At 48.3% G+C, this 17,019-nt stretch overlaps 1 long non-coding RNA gene across 2 annotated transcripts in view; it reads right to left on the reverse strand.

Annotated features, from left to right (window-relative positions):
* Positions 1 to 6,667: 6,667 nt before the first annotated feature.
* LOC132503139 (uncharacterized) overlaps positions 6,668 to 17,019 on the reverse strand; it is a 58,601-nt gene continuing 48,249 nt past the window's right edge. For both annotated transcript variants that reach the window (XR_009534555.1, XR_009534554.1), the window contains one exon: positions 6,668 to 6,857. This is a non-coding gene — a long non-coding RNA (uncharacterized LOC132503139). The remainder of the gene's footprint in view (positions 6,858 to 17,019) is intronic.

Here is a 17,019-nt window from a genome sequence, read left to right on the forward strand (position 1 = left end):
CTATGGGCAATTGATGAGGAGGGTGTAATTTTTTCCAGGTGAGTATGGCTAAGTGTGCCTCAGCCTCCAGCTATGATTTATAATATCACTATGATTAATAGTATATTTAGATTGATGGATGGTGACATGTGGTATAAAACTGATAGGGGTGCACTTTTGTCATGTAAATAGCATCAGACCTGCTGTTCATGGGATGCCTTGTGTGACTTCAGACACTCAGAAGTGAAATGGGGAAAGCCCAACTTTTGCGACAAGGGTGATTGTCATGAGGGTGGATGCTGCTGGATTAAAGATTTTTGTTATTCATTGTGTGCTTTGACCAGAGTATATTAGATGAATGATAATAGCCATTATTAGTATTGATGTGGTGGATTGTTTTAGGGAATATTTGTTGGATGCTTCTGTAGCTTATGGGTTCGTGTTTTTTTATTAGAATGGGGATACCATTAACCAGTGTGAGCTTGTTATACAATTATATTTCCTGAGATAACAGTCAGTAGAATGATGATAGTAAAAACAATGAGAGTTTATTAGTACAGGAAGGATATAAAACAACATTTTGCGGGTATGGGCCTGGAGCTTAATTAGAGAACCTTACTATATAGCATGTGGTGTAATGTGGTAGCATGGAGAATGTAAAATTCTTCGGAAGAATTCAATTCCAGGAAGAAGAGCATTGAAACCTCTATGATTTACTCGATCAAAGTAACTCTTTTGTCAGACATATTTCTTAAGTTTGTGGTGGGTTGACTGGTCTGGTGACAGGTAGTGAAAACTCTCATATACATCGGGCTAATGTTAGTAGTAAAAAAACTTTTTATAAGAGATGTATATGTTGATCATATCAAACTTCTGGGTAGGATGCTCGAATTCATAGAAAGGAGATTGTTAGATGTGTTTTAATGATGACTTGGGCTGTGTATAATTCTGGCACCTAGGGATTGTCGAATGCTCCTAAAAATAGATTGTTGTGGAAACGTTTATTATAAGGAAATTGACACATTCTCTAGGAAGGACGGGGTGAATGGGACTGCTACATTTTCTACATTGAAGACATATACAGGTTTTGATTCTACTTCTGTTAAATCAAGTGGGGATTCATTGGATTTCTGCTACTGTGGAGATAATCAAATTCTCGGTAGGAGTCAGGAGAAAATTAATCATAGGTGTTCTCGTGTAATAATTACTGTTGAAAGTGTAAATGATCCATTTATCAGTAAGACTGAGAATAGAATAACTGGTACATTATTTCATATGAGATTGTATATTCTACTGTCCCTAGGGCTCCAGTGAGTGAGTATTTTGAATGTGAAGCTCATCCGGATCTGAGGATGGAATCGATGGCTAGGTGTGATATGGCTAATATAAATAATATGCCTACATTTATATTAATTAATGGATAAGATATGGGAAGAGGAATTCATGTTGTGAGAGCAAGGGTTAAGGCTAGCATTGGGGCAATAATATATAAATTGATGATGTTGATGGACATAGTGGTTCTTTAATACTAAATTTAAATGCCTCAGCAATGGGTTGCAATCATCCATGGGGGCTGATGATTTTTGGCCCTTTCTGGATTTGTATATAGCCTAGGATTTTCCATTTAGTTAATATGAGGAATGCTATGGTGAATTAAATTGGGTCATTTGTGAAAGAATGTTGATTATAAACATATTCTTAGGAAGAGGACTTGAACCAGTGCAGATAAAGGTTTCAGTTTTACATAATTACCGGGCTCTGCCACCGTAACAAACCCGGTTCTACAGTAGGGTATGTATAAATTAATTGAATGTAGATTATATCATCATTTAGTTTGAAGACATTTTGTAAAGTAAGCCGTATTGTTCTTGTCCTTTCCTACTGGAAGAAATCTGCAATAGACAGAAAGCAACCAGGATGACTCCAGTCTGAACTCAGACCACGTGAGACTTTAATCGTTGAACAGACAATTAATAGCAGTTATACCATTGAAATGTCGTGATCCAGCATCAAGATCATAAACCATATTGCCGCTATGAACTCCAGAATACAATTACACTGTTATCCCTAGTAAAAGTTGTTCCATTGATCAGTGTTTTAGAAGAACAGGTGATAAAACAATTTGACTAGCTGGTCTAAATTTTGATCACTCAGAAGTGGTTTCATTCTCCAAAAAATAAATGGCGCATGGGCTCAAGGCGCACGGGCTTCAGTAGTTGTGGTGCACAGGCTCAGTAGCTGTGGCCCACTGGCTTAGTTGCTCCGTGGCAAGTGGGATCTTGCCAGACTGGGGATCGAACCAATGTCCCCTGCACTGGTAGGCGAATTCTTAACCACTGCATCACCAGGGAAGTCCCAGAATTGCAGTCTCCCTTCTAATATACCTTAAGCCCAAAGAATCCATGGAAAATTGTTACAGAAAATAAGACAATAAAACATTGTAAGGACTATAACAGAAGCATATAGTACACAGTTCATATAGACACAGCCCAAGCAGTTACAAAGTATATTAAAAGGGAGGCTGCAATTGTTTTATTATTTTATTTTTTTAACATCTTTATTGGAGTATAATTGCTTTACAATGATGTGTTATTTTCTGCTGTATAACAAAGTGAATCAGTTATACATATACATGTTCCCATATTTCTTCCGTCTTGCATCTCCCTGCCTCCCACCCTCCCTATCCCACCCCTCTAGGTGGTCACAAAGCACCGAGCTGCTCTCCCTGTGCTATGTGGTTGAGGGAGGCTGCAATGTTAAAAGAATAAGATAAATTATACCCACAAACTCCCAATCTTTCCTGAAACGTTGCAATCTGGAACCCTATTGTAGGAAGCAGAAGATTCCAGGAGACATTCTACAAATGAAGGACTCTAAACCCTGTGGCTGGATAAGGAATTCTGGAAGGAAGGTATCCTCACCCGAGGAGAGCAGGTTCCTATACTTGTCTAACATCACATCCCTGGACAGTTCCCACTGATCTTGGTCCAGGCATTGCCTGTCCTCTTGAGAGAAAACTATGGCCATATCCTGGAATGTCAGCAGTCCTTGAAATTAAAAGTACACATACCGTGTGGCCACGGGAAGAGTTCATAATGTGACCCAAGAAGAAAACAGCAAGTTAAGAGAACTGGTTTTAATTTAGAAGAGTGTCTTCAATTACCCACTAATATATATATATATATATATATATATATATATTTTTTTTTACAGAGTAAGTTTCTCTATCTTATTTCTTTTTTTTTTTTTTTTTTTTCTTTTTGCGGTATGCGGGCCTCTCACTGTTGTGGCCTCTCCCGTTGCGGAGCACAGGCTCCGGACGCGCAGGCCCAGCGGCCATGGCTCACGGGCCCAGCCGCTCTGCGGCACATGGGATCCTCCCAGATCGGGGCACGAACCCGTATCCCCTGCATCGGCCGGCGGACTCTCAACCACTGCGCCACCAGGGAGGCCCTCTCTATCTTATTTCTAACTACAAGAAAAGAGTGTGGCATGTGATCCACAAAACCAGCATAGAGACTATACTTTTCTGGAAAAGAAATGTTAAAATGATGGTTTCAACACAGGCATATGCATTTTTGAGTGTTTTATTTATATCGAATTGGATAAAATGTGTGTATTTCTCAGACAGAAGAGACACGTCGAGGCAGGAATGTACCTTTCAGCTATTCATGGGTACAGAAGTACACTGGGGAGACTGTAAAAGTTCAGATTGTGATTCAGTAGGTCCGGTGGGCCTGAGTTCTATTTTTTTAACAAGCTCACTTTTAACTAGTGATGCCACAGTCTCTGATTCATTAACGACAATTGTGAATAGCAGAGACATAATTAGAAAGGTAAAAATTCATATTTAATTTTGAACTTAAAGTGTTTTATGGATTTTACACCTTTAATAGGATAGTAAGCACAGCAGCAACAATCATTTGTGAATATTTACTATAGACCGTGTATCTTTCTAACTTTTTAATGTAGGATTCCAGGAAGAAGGCCTGGGCTGCGGTCACAGTGGGCGGGGCCCCCAGGCCGGGCCGCCCCTCCAGGACCCCCGACGGGGCCCTGCGCTCCTGGCGGCTCCCTCCCCCGGCGCCTCCGTCCCTCCCAGAAGGCCTCGGGGCAGAGCGGTCCCACCCCCTGCGCGCAGAGCAGACCCCGCCTTTCCGCGGAGCTGGAGTTCTCGGCTCGGGGTCTTTTCCGTCTGCCGTCACGGAACTGCCCTGGGAGCCCGAGGGGAGGGCGGCCTCACTGACGCTGCCGGCTCTGGAGGGGCCCCGGAGGCCGAAGCCGCGACAGTCGTGCGGACGGCGGGCCGGGTAAGTGGGCGCCGACCCTCCGCCTGGTACGGTGCCCGGGCGGCAGCGCAAGACCAGCTTCTGAGGGACAGGGGTTCGCTGCCACCCGCCGCTGCTGTGCAGAAAGGGCGGCCCCCAGCGTCTGGTCCCGGGAACTTCGGTTCCTCCTCTCGCCCCTGCCCTCGGCCTGGCTCGCGGGGCTTGGGGGACGTGGGGAGGGGGTCGGCCTGAGTGTCCTGAGGGGAAACGGGGCAAGCGAGGCGCAGGGCCCGGCTGCAGCGTCAGCGCCCCTCCTCCCGACTGCGGGGAGAGCGGCCGAAAACTCCTCCCGAGGCTCGCAGGCCCCTTATTCAGCGGAGTCCCTCTGCGCTCCTTCCTCCCTGAGTTAAAGTACCGGGGGGAGGGGATAGGGCAGGGCACTGGCGCAGGTAATGGGGACCATCAGCAGGTGATTGTTAACTAAGGAAAACCGGCTCTCCCCACGTGAGGAATGCAGCGCTTTTCTTTGTTTGCGGAGATGCCAGAGTCTGGGCTCCCTGAATTCCTTCCTTTCATATGCACCTCAGCGCTCTGGGGCCTGCATTCTGTATTTGCATACCCTCTGTTCCTCAGGCCCCGCGCCTCACAAACATTCCCACACCATCATTGGGGAAAGGTTATCTAAACACCTAAAGTTCTGCCTCTGTAAAAGGGAACCCTCCTTCAATATGCAGACCACATTCTGATCGCCAGCCCTACTAAGGACGCCTCTGAACTACCTAGCCAATAAAGATAGAAGGTGTCCAAGAAAAAGGCTCAAATATCCCAGGCTAAGGTGACCTGCCTGGGCTTCATTCTCACAGAAGTTCGGAGAAGGGCATCCCAGGAAAGGGAAGAAGCCATTTGCAGCCTTACCCCTTCTAAAACTAGAAGACAGCTTAGGGGTTCCTGGGGAGGCCGAGGTTTGCTGCATCTGGATCCCTAACTACAGTCTAATAGCTGGGCCTCTACATGAAACACTGACACGAAAAGATGATGATCCTTTTGAATAGAATCCAGAAGCAGCCTTTCAAGAATGGAAAGAGCAGTCAGTTCAGACCCTTGCCCTGGAACTCCCTAATTTAGCTGAACCCTTTGACCTTTACATTCCCGGTCGAAGGTGAATCGCCCTTGGAGCATTAGTGCAAAAACTGGGACCACTTGAAATGGAGCAACGCAAGAATGCCCTTCAGGTAGGATAAACTTGGTCACCAAGGGCTTTGCCCGCCGCCCCATCAGGCCAGGATACTGGGGGTATCTAAAACCTGGAAATCAGCAGCCCGCAAGGCCAGCTCCCTCCCAAGGGAAAAAGACCCCACGTGGTGATCTTAACCACCCACCATGCCCTGAAGTTGCAGGGGTTGCTCCGTGGACACACAGACCTTGAGAGAGGAGGCCCTCCTACTCCAACCTCCAGAGAGACAACCGGGGGCAACGGGCCCCAATGACGACTCATGTGACCATCACTTGACCTGGAGTTTCTCTCAGAAAACAAGAGTGTGCCCCGAAAGAGCAGACTACTGCTTGCAGGACTTACTGCACCCAGAGGGGAGCTAATAAGCTTGGCGGGGGAACCGTATATCACGCTGTCACCATAGAAAAGCCTACAGACACCGCGGCGACGGCGGCCAATAAGACCGGCTGGACTCCTGGCTACTTCAAAAGGCCGTTGACTCAGTGGCCGTCATGGTCCTGGATCACCACCGACCCTGGACTGTCTGGGAGTTGAGCAGGCAGGGCTCCGACACCTGGTGCTGTTTGTACGTTAATTGAGGGGCCTAATTGAAGAAAACACAGACTACCGGTCAGAGCATCTAGGCTGGCAGAAACCGTCAGCCTAAGGTGGCCGAACAACTGTGGGGCGGGGTGAAACCTGCCCCCCCCCAGCGTCTCTGCGCATCTCCTTCCTGGACCCTTAGAGGTCATTAGAATCTATAACACTTCCACTGCTGGTGCTCAGGCGGACGAGCAGTGAGGCAGGAGCCCTGGGGACAATCAACCTCACCTGGAGGCTGCTGGGGAGACGTTCTGCCCCTCCCCCCGGGTATGAGGACTCCCAACTCAGCACGAAGCACTTACAGAAGAGGGGTCTGCACCCTCAGCACCCCAAGAATGAGGAACGGGACAAAAGGCAGAGGAGGGTTTGTCACCGGCAAAGCCCATTCAAAATTCCTGGGAGATAAAATTAGAATCTGGGCAATAAAATAAAGTGCTTTGTCTAATTTCACTTGCTCCTAGGTTTCCACATGCAGAGGTCCCACACCCGGCACTTCAGACCCGATTTCCTAGTGCAGAATGGCTGGGCCGACACCTCAGCTCGCGGGGCCCCTGCAGACTCCGCGACATAGAGCCTGAGCTGCAGGCAACCTGGCCCTCGAGAGCTCCGCCCCCTCCCTCCCGCTGCCGGGATCCCTACACAGCAGCCCAGCCCACAGCCCGCGGGGGAGCGCATGCTGTCACCTCTCCATTCTCTGATCAAAATATAAAGTTTCCTTTGCTTCTGAACCAAACTCAGTCTCGTTCTTTTGGCTCCAACGACACTGGGCAGGGGGACCCTTGTTGGGGTCCGCTCTGGAGGATCAGTAACAGAAATTGAGAACATTGTAACTTCAATGAACAGATGTGTGAGCCAAACTGTAATTAACAGGGCTTCCCTGGTGGTGCAGTGGTTGAGAATCTGCCTGCCAGTGCAGGGAACATGGGTTCGAGCCCTGGTCTGGGAAGATCCCACATGCCGCGGAGCAACTGGGCCCGTGAGCCACAACTACTGAGCCTGCGCGTCTGGAGCCTGTGCTCCGCAATAAGAGAGGCCCGTGCACTGCGATGAAGAGTGGCCCCCGCTCGCTGCAACTAGAGAAAGCCCTTGCACAGAAACGAAGATCCAACACAGACAAAAATAAATAAATAAATTTATTTAAAAAAAAAAAGAGTTAGATAAATAAATAAATTAATTAAAAAACCCCTGTAATTAACATAGAGCAGTGTATAAGGCTCGGGTAAAATAAGATGTTTCTAAGACTTCCATTTGATATTTCCATCACTTTATTATAAGCGAGTTCAGTAGAGGGGTTTGTCTTATTTGTCAGGTCAATATTAGAGAAATGACATGATACCTTTCCAAGGATGGACATCTAATAATCTTGGCTGAAGCTTCAATCTTGTTTTGAATGCTTTTCCACTGAAAATGAGACCTCTCTTTCAGCTCCCCCATTTCCGAGAAGTATAAAACCTTATACCGTATTATTACCAAACGGAAAACGTGGGAGGAGGGATAAATTAACAGTTTGGGATTAACACATACACACTGCTATGTATAAAATAGATCATCAACAAGGAACTTCTGTATAACACAGGGAACAACATTCAATATTCTGTAATAACCTATAAGGAGAAATCATCTGAAAAAGAATACATATCTATATCTACATCATGTATCAATGACAGATAAAATGTAACCTAAGGGAGGCCAATGGTGAGCGCTTCTGACCCTGAAGATTTCAGTCAACTAAAGCTCAGACTCTGACTACTGCCTAAGGCCCTTAATGAACATACGTGTACCCATAGCTTAAAAATTTCCCAGTTTGGGGTTCGGGGAGACACTGATTTGGAAAAATCCCTGGTGTCCTCCTTACATGAAAGGGACTCTACCTACAGCTAAAACATGCCTGACACCCAGAGGATGGTACACCGTTTTGACCCGGAAGAGTTTGGAAAAGTCACCTCATCTCCTCATCTCCTGGTAGTCGGGTTCACCCCTCCAGCCTCTTTTCTAACAAGCTCCCCACCTGCAGAATCATCAGCTTTAACCTCCTGTTTCGTACAGTTAGAAATTTGTCCGGAGGATGAACGGGAAGAGGCGGAACCAATGAGAGACCAGCCCTAGGTGTTTGGACAGGCACATGTCACTCTAATTTCCAAGCAGGAAGAAGAACTCACTAAAGTCTCAGCCTGCACCCCGGAACAAGAGTAGGGCCTGAAGCAATCCTGGGGTTTTGTGGCCAGTGCCCAAAAAAGGGACTTAAAAAATGGAGCTCAGGGGCACTGCAATTGACAAACCTGCAGGGTTATAAATGATAACAATCTTCCAAAAATATATTGAGGTAAGGCAACGAAAAGGATTTGAGAGCAAGGCAGAATTGCAAGAAACAGTTTTCAAGAGATAGTTTGGAGTCACCTTTAAAGCACATGAAAAGCGGCAGAACTTCGACAATGGTGCAGTTAGCCAAAAAGGGCCTATGCGTTTTTCCTGAATATATTTAGTAAAAAACGCAGACGCCCTTTTTGGCCAACCAAGCAAGCAGGCAATGCAAATCAGCACTACAAAGAAGTCTCACTCGCATCTGTCAAAAGGGCCATCCTGGAAAAGTGTAAAAACCAGAAATGCAGGACAAGCCATGGAGAAAAGGGAGCCTTGTTACGCTGATGGGCGGGATGTAAAATGCCAACGGCCACTCTGGAGAAGTGTATGGTGTTTCCTAAAACATCTAAAAATCAGAGCTACAGTGCATAGGGCACTTCCACTCATAGGCGTGTATATTCGGAAAACCAAAAATCGACAGGACACAGGCACCCCAAAGTTTAGGGCTGCTCGGTTGACAAGGACCTCGACTCGGGTATACCTTAAATATCCCAGGAAACAAAAAAATGGGTAAACAAGTTGTGGTACTTATGTACAATGGAATATCACTCAGCCATGAAATCAATGTCCTAAGGCTAGTAGCAGCATAATGAGTGATTTAGGTACGATGATACTAAGAGAAATAAGTCACACAGGTAACGAAACATATCACTTATAGACGGAACGTAAAAATCTCTACACATGAACTGTACAAAACAGAACAGAGTCACACATTTAGAAAACACACTATGGCTGCTTACGGGGAAAGATGAGGTGGGGTGATGCATAAAACAAGAGTTTGAAATTAGCACAGATACCTTTCCATCAACCAAATATATAATAGACAAGACCTACTCATTGCTCAGCGAACAGGACTCAACACACCCTATTCACCGCAGAAGAATATATCTGCATAGTAAGAATCTTAAAAAGTATTTATTGATATCTCTCTGTAAGTGAATCACGTGGGTGTAAAGCGGCATAAACACAGCATTGAAAATCAGCTAAACCCCATTATAAATATAAATTACAAAAAAAAAGAAAAAAGAAAAAAGATAGTGAAAGAGAAATTCTTACAAAATTCGTTCAGGAGCTGTGATGCAACCTGGATTGACCACATCTAGACCCACAGCAGGAAGAGACATAAGGCTGGACACTCTTGGGTCCGACAGGATTGGTGAGGTTGCGTGAGCAAATGCAGACCCTTTAAGTAATACTGTGTGCTACCCATTCCATGGGTCCCAAATCTCCAGGTTCAAGGGAATCTTCCTACAGCTAAAACATGCATGGGAAACCCAGAGGATGGTACACGCAGTGATTGGGAAAGGTTTCTAAAACGCACGTTATTTTTCATCTCCTGGTGCTCGGGTTTGCCATTCCAGCCGCTTTACTATCAATCTCCCCACTTGGAGAATCAGCACCTTTAACCTCCTGTTTCGTACAGTTTGCAAATTGTCCAGAGGATGAACGGGGAGAGGGGGAACCAATGAAAGACCAGCTCTAGGTGTTTGGACAGGCACATGTCACTCTAATTTCCAATCAAGAATAAGAATTAACCAAAGGCTCAGCCCGCCCCCCGGAACCAGAATAGGGCCTGAAGCAATCCTGCGGTTTTGCAGCCAGCTCACAAAAAAGCGAGTTGAAAGATGGAGCTCAGGGGCACTGCAATTCACAAACCTGTACAGTTATAAAGGACAACTATCGTCCAAAAATATATTGAGGGAAGGCAACGAAGAGGATTTGAAAGCAAGGCAGAATTGTAGGAAACAGTTCTTAAGAGGTAGATTGGAGTCGCCTTTAAAGCAAGTGAAAAGAGACAGAACTTCAACAATGATGCAGTTGACCAAAAAGGGTGTATGCATTTTTTTTCCTGAATATAGTCAAGACTGAGTCCCCAGAAGGGCCCTCCTACTGCCAGGCACAGCCCAGTTTGGGTCCCTCCTCTTGCACCAGGGAGTTGCAGGTGTAGACAGTTCGAAAGAACCTCTTTCTAGGCTCTTGTAGCAAAGTCATGGCCACCAGTCAGACTGCCTCCTGGCCATCCTGCAGGGCACAGAGCACAGCAAAGGGTATCCACCCCTTCTACAGCAATGTCAGTCGGCTCACCGGCTTGGCAAGGTAAGTACCCGGGTTCCATACCCTGCCCCACATGAATGTACAGCCCCGCCTGTTCCCTACAGATAAATGCACACAAGATAAATGCAGCCCTGATGCCCTCTCCCCATCCTGTTCCTGTAGAAGGTGGTGGCAGAAATGAACCGCCTGGCCATGATGGTGGACTTGTCCCATGTCTCGGATGCTGTGGCACGGCGAGCCCTAGAAGTGTCACAGGCACCTGTCATCTTCTCCCACTCAGCGGCCCGGGGCGTGTGCAGGAACACTCGGAATGTTCCTGATGATATCCTGCAGCTTCTCGTGAGAGACTGCCCTGGCCCTAATCCCTAAAGCAAGAAGTTCAAACCAGGAGCCCTTGAACCTGAGCCTCTTCTTCCTCAATTTCCTCAAACCCCAGGTTAAATATCTTCTGCCCCCAAAACCCACGGTCCACAGCCCCTGAACTCTTGAGCCCTAGGTGGGGGTCTAGGTGGTAAGATACTCCTCCAAACCCGGAAACCCAGGGCCAAGACACAACCCAGACCCGGGCTGCGGCTCCTCCATTCACACAAACCCAGAGAGGAGATGACTCTGACCTCAAGGCCAGGGCTGAACACCTTTCTCACAGGGGCCGAGAGAGTGAACAGGCAGGTGGCTGTGCTGGGAGCCAAGCTGACTGTCCACCGGTCCGCCCCTGCAGAAGATGAACGGTGGCATCGTGATGCTGTCCTTGTCCGTGCGGGTGCTGCAGTGCAACCCGTTAGCCAACGTGTCTACTGGGGCAGGTGAGCCTCGCCCTGGGCTCTCTGAAAACTCTGATTTGGAGCTGAAGCTGGGTCCAAATTTGGGGAGGACTTCAGAAGAGCCCCAGAGGTTTGACCCACCTGTTGGCAATAGGTACAGCTCCCCAAAACCCAATAATGGACGGTACACAGCACCTTGGTGCCATGTGGAACTGGAGCCATGGAATCAAAACTGTGATAATGATGGGTATCAGGGAGGCTGTCAGACACAGAGCCCGGGTGCTGCCCATCTGTGCCTCTGCAGGGGCTCCTAAAGCACACTGCCCCTACCTCTGGCCAAGGGACTGGACAACTCCTTAGGTCTCTGGGGTCTTCACCAGTTGTACTCTTGTTCCTCTCTCATCCTCCACACCCGGGGAAAGGAGCCCCCACAGGTTCTCAAGGAGACTGGGAGGCAGGGTGAATCTTGGGTGGGAAATGGCCCAAACAAGGGGCTCTGGGGTCCACTCCAAATCTGAAGTCCAGTTCTAGAGCCAGCTGGGATCACTTCAGATCAAACCTCAGGGCCCTCTAGTTGGTACTCTCGGTGCCAGGCCATGAAGGAACTGGCCTGTTTGGCCTACAGGCTACAAAAAGGGGAATCAAGAGAGGTCAGTCATCACCCCACCCCTGCCCTGGAAGCCCCACCCTGCTGACTTTCCATTCTTCAAATCACTTCGACCACATCAGGGCAGTCATTGGATGCAAGTTCATCAGGATTGGCGGAGATTATGACGGGGCTGGCCGGTGGGTGCTTCCCCGTGGCTTGTCTCAGGCTGGCTAGGCAGCAGTGGGGCTTTCACAGCCACTGTGCCCACCACACTGTGGTCCTCATGGCCTTGACCATAGCCTCAGGTGTGCTGGCCCAAATGGTATCTCCCCTCTCCCAGGGTCTGCTTCCTGGGCTCTCCTGTCTGTCTGACCCTACTCTAGGTCATCATATTTGTCTAAAACACCACACAGAGATCAACTGCCCAGCATCTGCACCCATCCAGTGCCAGCAGACCAGACCCATGGCCTCTGAGCAGACTCTTAGCAAGGTCTGGGCTGGGCTGACCATCTTCTCTGCCTGCAGTTGGGTCTGTGCATGCAGGGGGCTCAACCCAGTTCTTAAAAAGCTTTTCTTCTCTTTGTAAATGGAGGCAAAAAGTGCATTCAGTGAAAGGCATAGATCTTAACAGTACAACTCAATGACTTTTGATGAATACTCGAGGCGCTTTTGGGGTCTTCCTCTGAAGGATGAAGAGCAGGAGTGAATCATTTACTCTCTCCAAGTCTCCATTTTCCATATCTGACCAGGGCTGGGGTTCAGTGGACCCTGGACACATAGGGCTTTGGTTCTGACTCAGGACCAGGGAATAGGTCTGAGGCCCAAGAGCTGGCTGGCTGGCGGCCACACAGGTTCCCACAGGGGCTGGAGGACGTGTCCATATACCCGGTACTGATAGAGGAGTTGCTGGGGCGTGGCTGGAGTGAGGAAGAGCTCTGGGGTGTGCTTCGAGGAAAGGGGCGGCGGGTCTTCAGACAGGTGGAACAGGTGTGCTGGGCTGGGCAAAAGAGTAGCTCTGAGCAGGTGGTCTGAGCAGGTGTCCGTGGGGGTGCTGTGAGAGGTTCTGCCCGCTGACTGCCGCCTCCAGGTACGGGAGGAGGACGAGGGACAGAGTCGCTTGGAGGATGAGTTCCCAGATGAGCAGCTGGGCAGCTCTTGCTGCTCCGTCCTCCCACGTCTGCATCAGAGAGAGGATCTGGCTCCAGACCAGAAACTAATCAGAGCTGCGGTTCGTGGGAATCCCATGTTGTCACCTAAGTGGTCATTCTCAAAATCTTGCCCCCACATGGGCCCAGGCCTCACAGTTATTGCCGCCTTCCCAATCCTCATTGTTTGGCTCTGGTGATCCAGTTAATCCTGCCAGATGTCACTTTGGCAGCCACAGATACCCCACAAAGTTTCCTTGCATACGAACACAAACATGTCCTGAAAATAAATGTTTTAAAAATGGAATCAGCATGAGTGTCTGTCTCCGTGGTGGGGTCTGTGGTGCAGGCTCCCAATACTGGGGTTTGGTGGGGCACTCTGCAGTTTAGACACCAGATACTAAAGGAAGGCCTGTGGGCAGTGGCCTGAGGAAACCCAGGTGGCTTGCCTCAGCAGTGGAAGAAGACAGTGGGTGGCTCTGGCTGCGGGAGGGTGGACCTTACTCGGTTCCCTCTGTGTAGCTCACCTCCATCCACATCCTGACCCACTGAGTACCACCTGGGGATCTTTCAGGGAATTCTGGTTCAGATGCCCAAGGAGAGAACATGCCTAGATCACAAATGATCTTTGTACCTATTTGGACACAGCCCAGAATCTCAGGCTACTTAATGAGCCATGGACCTCCAACGGCTAGACTGCTCTGGATGTGGGCACACCTCCTCCCCTGTGCCTCAGGGACTTCCTCTCTAGTCGGTTCAGCCTACTTAGACAACCACCCGATCTTCCCCCAGTTCATTAATGATAATAGAAACTGCACTAATTATAGCCAAAATTGAGTTAATACATTGAGTTAATAATGAGAGGTAGGGCTTCCCTGGGGGCGCAGTGGTTAAGAATCCACCTGCCAATGCCGGGGACACGGGTTCGAGCCCTGCTCCGGGAAGATCCAACATGCCGAGGAGCAACTATGCCCGTGCGCCACAACTACTGAGCCTGCGCTCTACAGCCCGTGCGCCACAACTACTGAGGCCACGTGCCGCAACGACTGAGCTCACGTGCCGCAACTACTGAAGACCACACGCCTAGAGCCGGTGCTCCGCAACAAGAGAAGCCACCACAATGAGAAGCCTGCGCACCGCAACGAGGAGGAGCCCCCGCTCACCGCAACTAGAGAAAGCCCACTGCAGCAACGAAGACCCAACACAGCCAAAAGTAAACAAATAAATAAAATGAAAAAAGATACAATACAGTATTGTTAACCATAGTTGCCATGCTGCACATTACATCCCAGAACGTATTTGTCTTGTAACTGGAAGTTTGTATCCTCTGACCACCCTCACCCATTTCCCCCCCACCTCATCCCCATAGGTTAAAATTTTAAATAGAGGAGCCCAGATAAACTTCAATGAGAAGGTGACATCTGAGCAGAGATTTGAGTTAGCCAAGTTCGTATCTAATGGAAGAGCGCACAGGAGAGGTAAGGGCCGGTGCAAAGACCCTGGGGCAGGAGCTTGTCTGGTGTTAGAAGAACAGGAAGGAGGCCACTGTGGTTGCAGCACAGAAAGGAGAAGCGGGTAATGGAAGTCAGATACACAATGGATGGAGAGCAGTGAGCAGGCAGGACACAGCGGTCGGACCCCGAATGGCCTCGTCGGACGCTCTGCGGGCTGTGTTAGCGCTTCACGATAGGAGCCAGTGAAGGATTTTAAGGAGAGGAGTGGCACGACTGATCACATTCCCCATGATCACGCCGACTGCTGTATGAAAAACAGACTGTGGGGGCCACGGTAGACACTGGCAGATCATCAGAAGGCTCTTCTGCCACCGATGTCAGAGATGATGGTGGCTCAGGACGGAGAGACAGTAGGGGAGGTGGCAAGAAGTGGTCACATTCTAAAAATATTTTGAAGGTAGAGCAACAGGAGTAAAACGAAGAAAATCCAAATCCCGTGGCCCAGAGATAACTGTTAATTTATTTATGCTAAGCAAATGCGGTCCCTCCTAAAAACCACAAAGCTTGCCAAGGATGCTCTTCTCAGAGGTACTACCTTTGTACTACTCAGCCCACTCCGGCATGCCCTCCCCCTCTGCCACTCTCCCAAAACTGCTCTGATTAAAGTCACCAATTACCTCGAAGTGGCTCAATCTATGAGACACTGACCTGTCCTCAGTCTTGTTCTGCTAGCAGCACATGGCACGGTGAAGCCTCCCCTCTTGCTTGATCTCTCTCCTCCCTGGGTTCGTCGACTGCACACTCTCCCAGGTTTTCTCTCTACCCCTGCTTTGCAGTCTCTTTTCCTGGTTTCACCTCCTGCCCTCACATGTTGAGGTTGCTCCTCAGTCGTGGGCCCTCTTCCCTTCTAATTTCACACATCCTGCCCCACAAATTTATTCACTCCCATGGTTTAAAATATTGGCCATGATCATCTCCAAAGGCATCCCAACCGCACACCAACTGCTCAAAACACATCCCCACTCGGATGTGTTAAGGGCATCTCCTACTCCATGTGTAGAAAACAAAGCCTTGATCAACCTTCCTAAGCCTCGTACTCTGTCTCCAATTATTTATTCAGCGGACACTTACTGAGCCCCTAAGATACGCCAAGCACTGCTAGGCACTAGAGACAGAAAGATGAGGCAGGAGGGTAAGGTTCAATAGAACAGAGGGTTATAGAAAGGGAACTTACAAATATGTGTGAAAATAAAAGTGTGCATGGTGCTGTGATGGAGCACTTACGTAAGGCTGTAGGAGTCTAGCTCAGCAGCGAAGAGACTGATGGGGGTTGAGGAGGGCCTCCCTCAAAAAATAATCTCTGTGGACTTCCCTGGTGGCGCAGCGGCTCAGAATCCGCCAGCCAGCTCTATTTACAATAGCCAGGACATGGAAGCAACCCAAGTGTCCATCGACAGATGAATAGATAAGAAGATGTGGCACATATATACAATGGAATATTACTCAGCCTTAAAAAGAAACGAAATTGAGTTACTTGTACTGAGGTGGATAGACCTAGAGTCTGTCATACAGAGTGAAGTAAGTCAGAAAGAAAAACAAATACCGTACGCTAACACATATGTATGGAATCTAAAAAAATAAAATAGTTCTGATGAAGCTAGGGGCAGGACAGGAATAAAGACGCAGACGTAGGGAATGGACTTGAGGACACGGGGAGGGGGAAGGGTAAGCTGCGATGAAGTAATAGAGTAGCACTGACATATATACAATACCAAATGTAAAATAGCTAGGTAGTGGGAAGCAGCGGCGTCGCAAAGGGAGATCAGCTCAGTGCCTTGCCACCACCTAGAGGGGTGGGATCAGGAGGGTGGAGGCAGACTCGAGAGGGAGGGCATATGGGGATATACGTATGCATAGAGCTGATTCACTTTGTTATACAGCAGAAACTAACACACCATTGTAAAGCAATTATACTCCAACAAATATGTTTAAAAAAAACCCCACAAGAATCCGCCTGCCAATGCAGGGGACATGGGTTTGCTCCCTGGTCCGGGAAGATCCCACATGCCTCGGAGCAACTAAGCCCGCGAGCCACCACTACTGAGCCCGTGCACCACAACTTCTGAAGCCCGTGCGCATACAGCCCGTGTTCCGCAACAAGAGAAGCCACTGCAGTGAGAAGCCCGTGCACCGCAACGAAGAGTAGCCCCTGCTCGCCGCAACGACAGAAAGCCCAGGAGCGGCAACGAAGACCCAACGCAACCAAAAATTAATTAATTAATTAATTAAAACATATTTTTAAAAAAACAAAGAAAAATTCTCTGCTGGGAATTCCCCAGTGGTCCAGTGGTTAGGACCCTGTGCCTCCAGTTCAGGGGGCCTGGGTTCAATCCCTGGTTGGGGAACTAAGATACTGCAAGCTGGCATCGCAGCCCAAATAAAAATGAAATAAAATGAAATATATTAAAATAAAAAAATAAAGTATCTCTGATTCAAGGTCTAAAGGGTGAGAAGGTGTTTATCAGGCCAATATGTGGGGAGAAAATGTTTCCCATTTCAGTAGGTAGCACCTCCATTTACCCAATTACACA

Source organism: Mesoplodon densirostris, chromosome 15 (assembly GCF_025265405.1).
Source record: "Mesoplodon densirostris isolate mMesDen1 chromosome 15, mMesDen1 primary haplotype, whole genome shotgun sequence".
Classification (NCBI taxonomy): domain Eukaryota; kingdom Metazoa; phylum Chordata; class Mammalia; order Artiodactyla; family Ziphiidae; genus Mesoplodon; species Mesoplodon densirostris.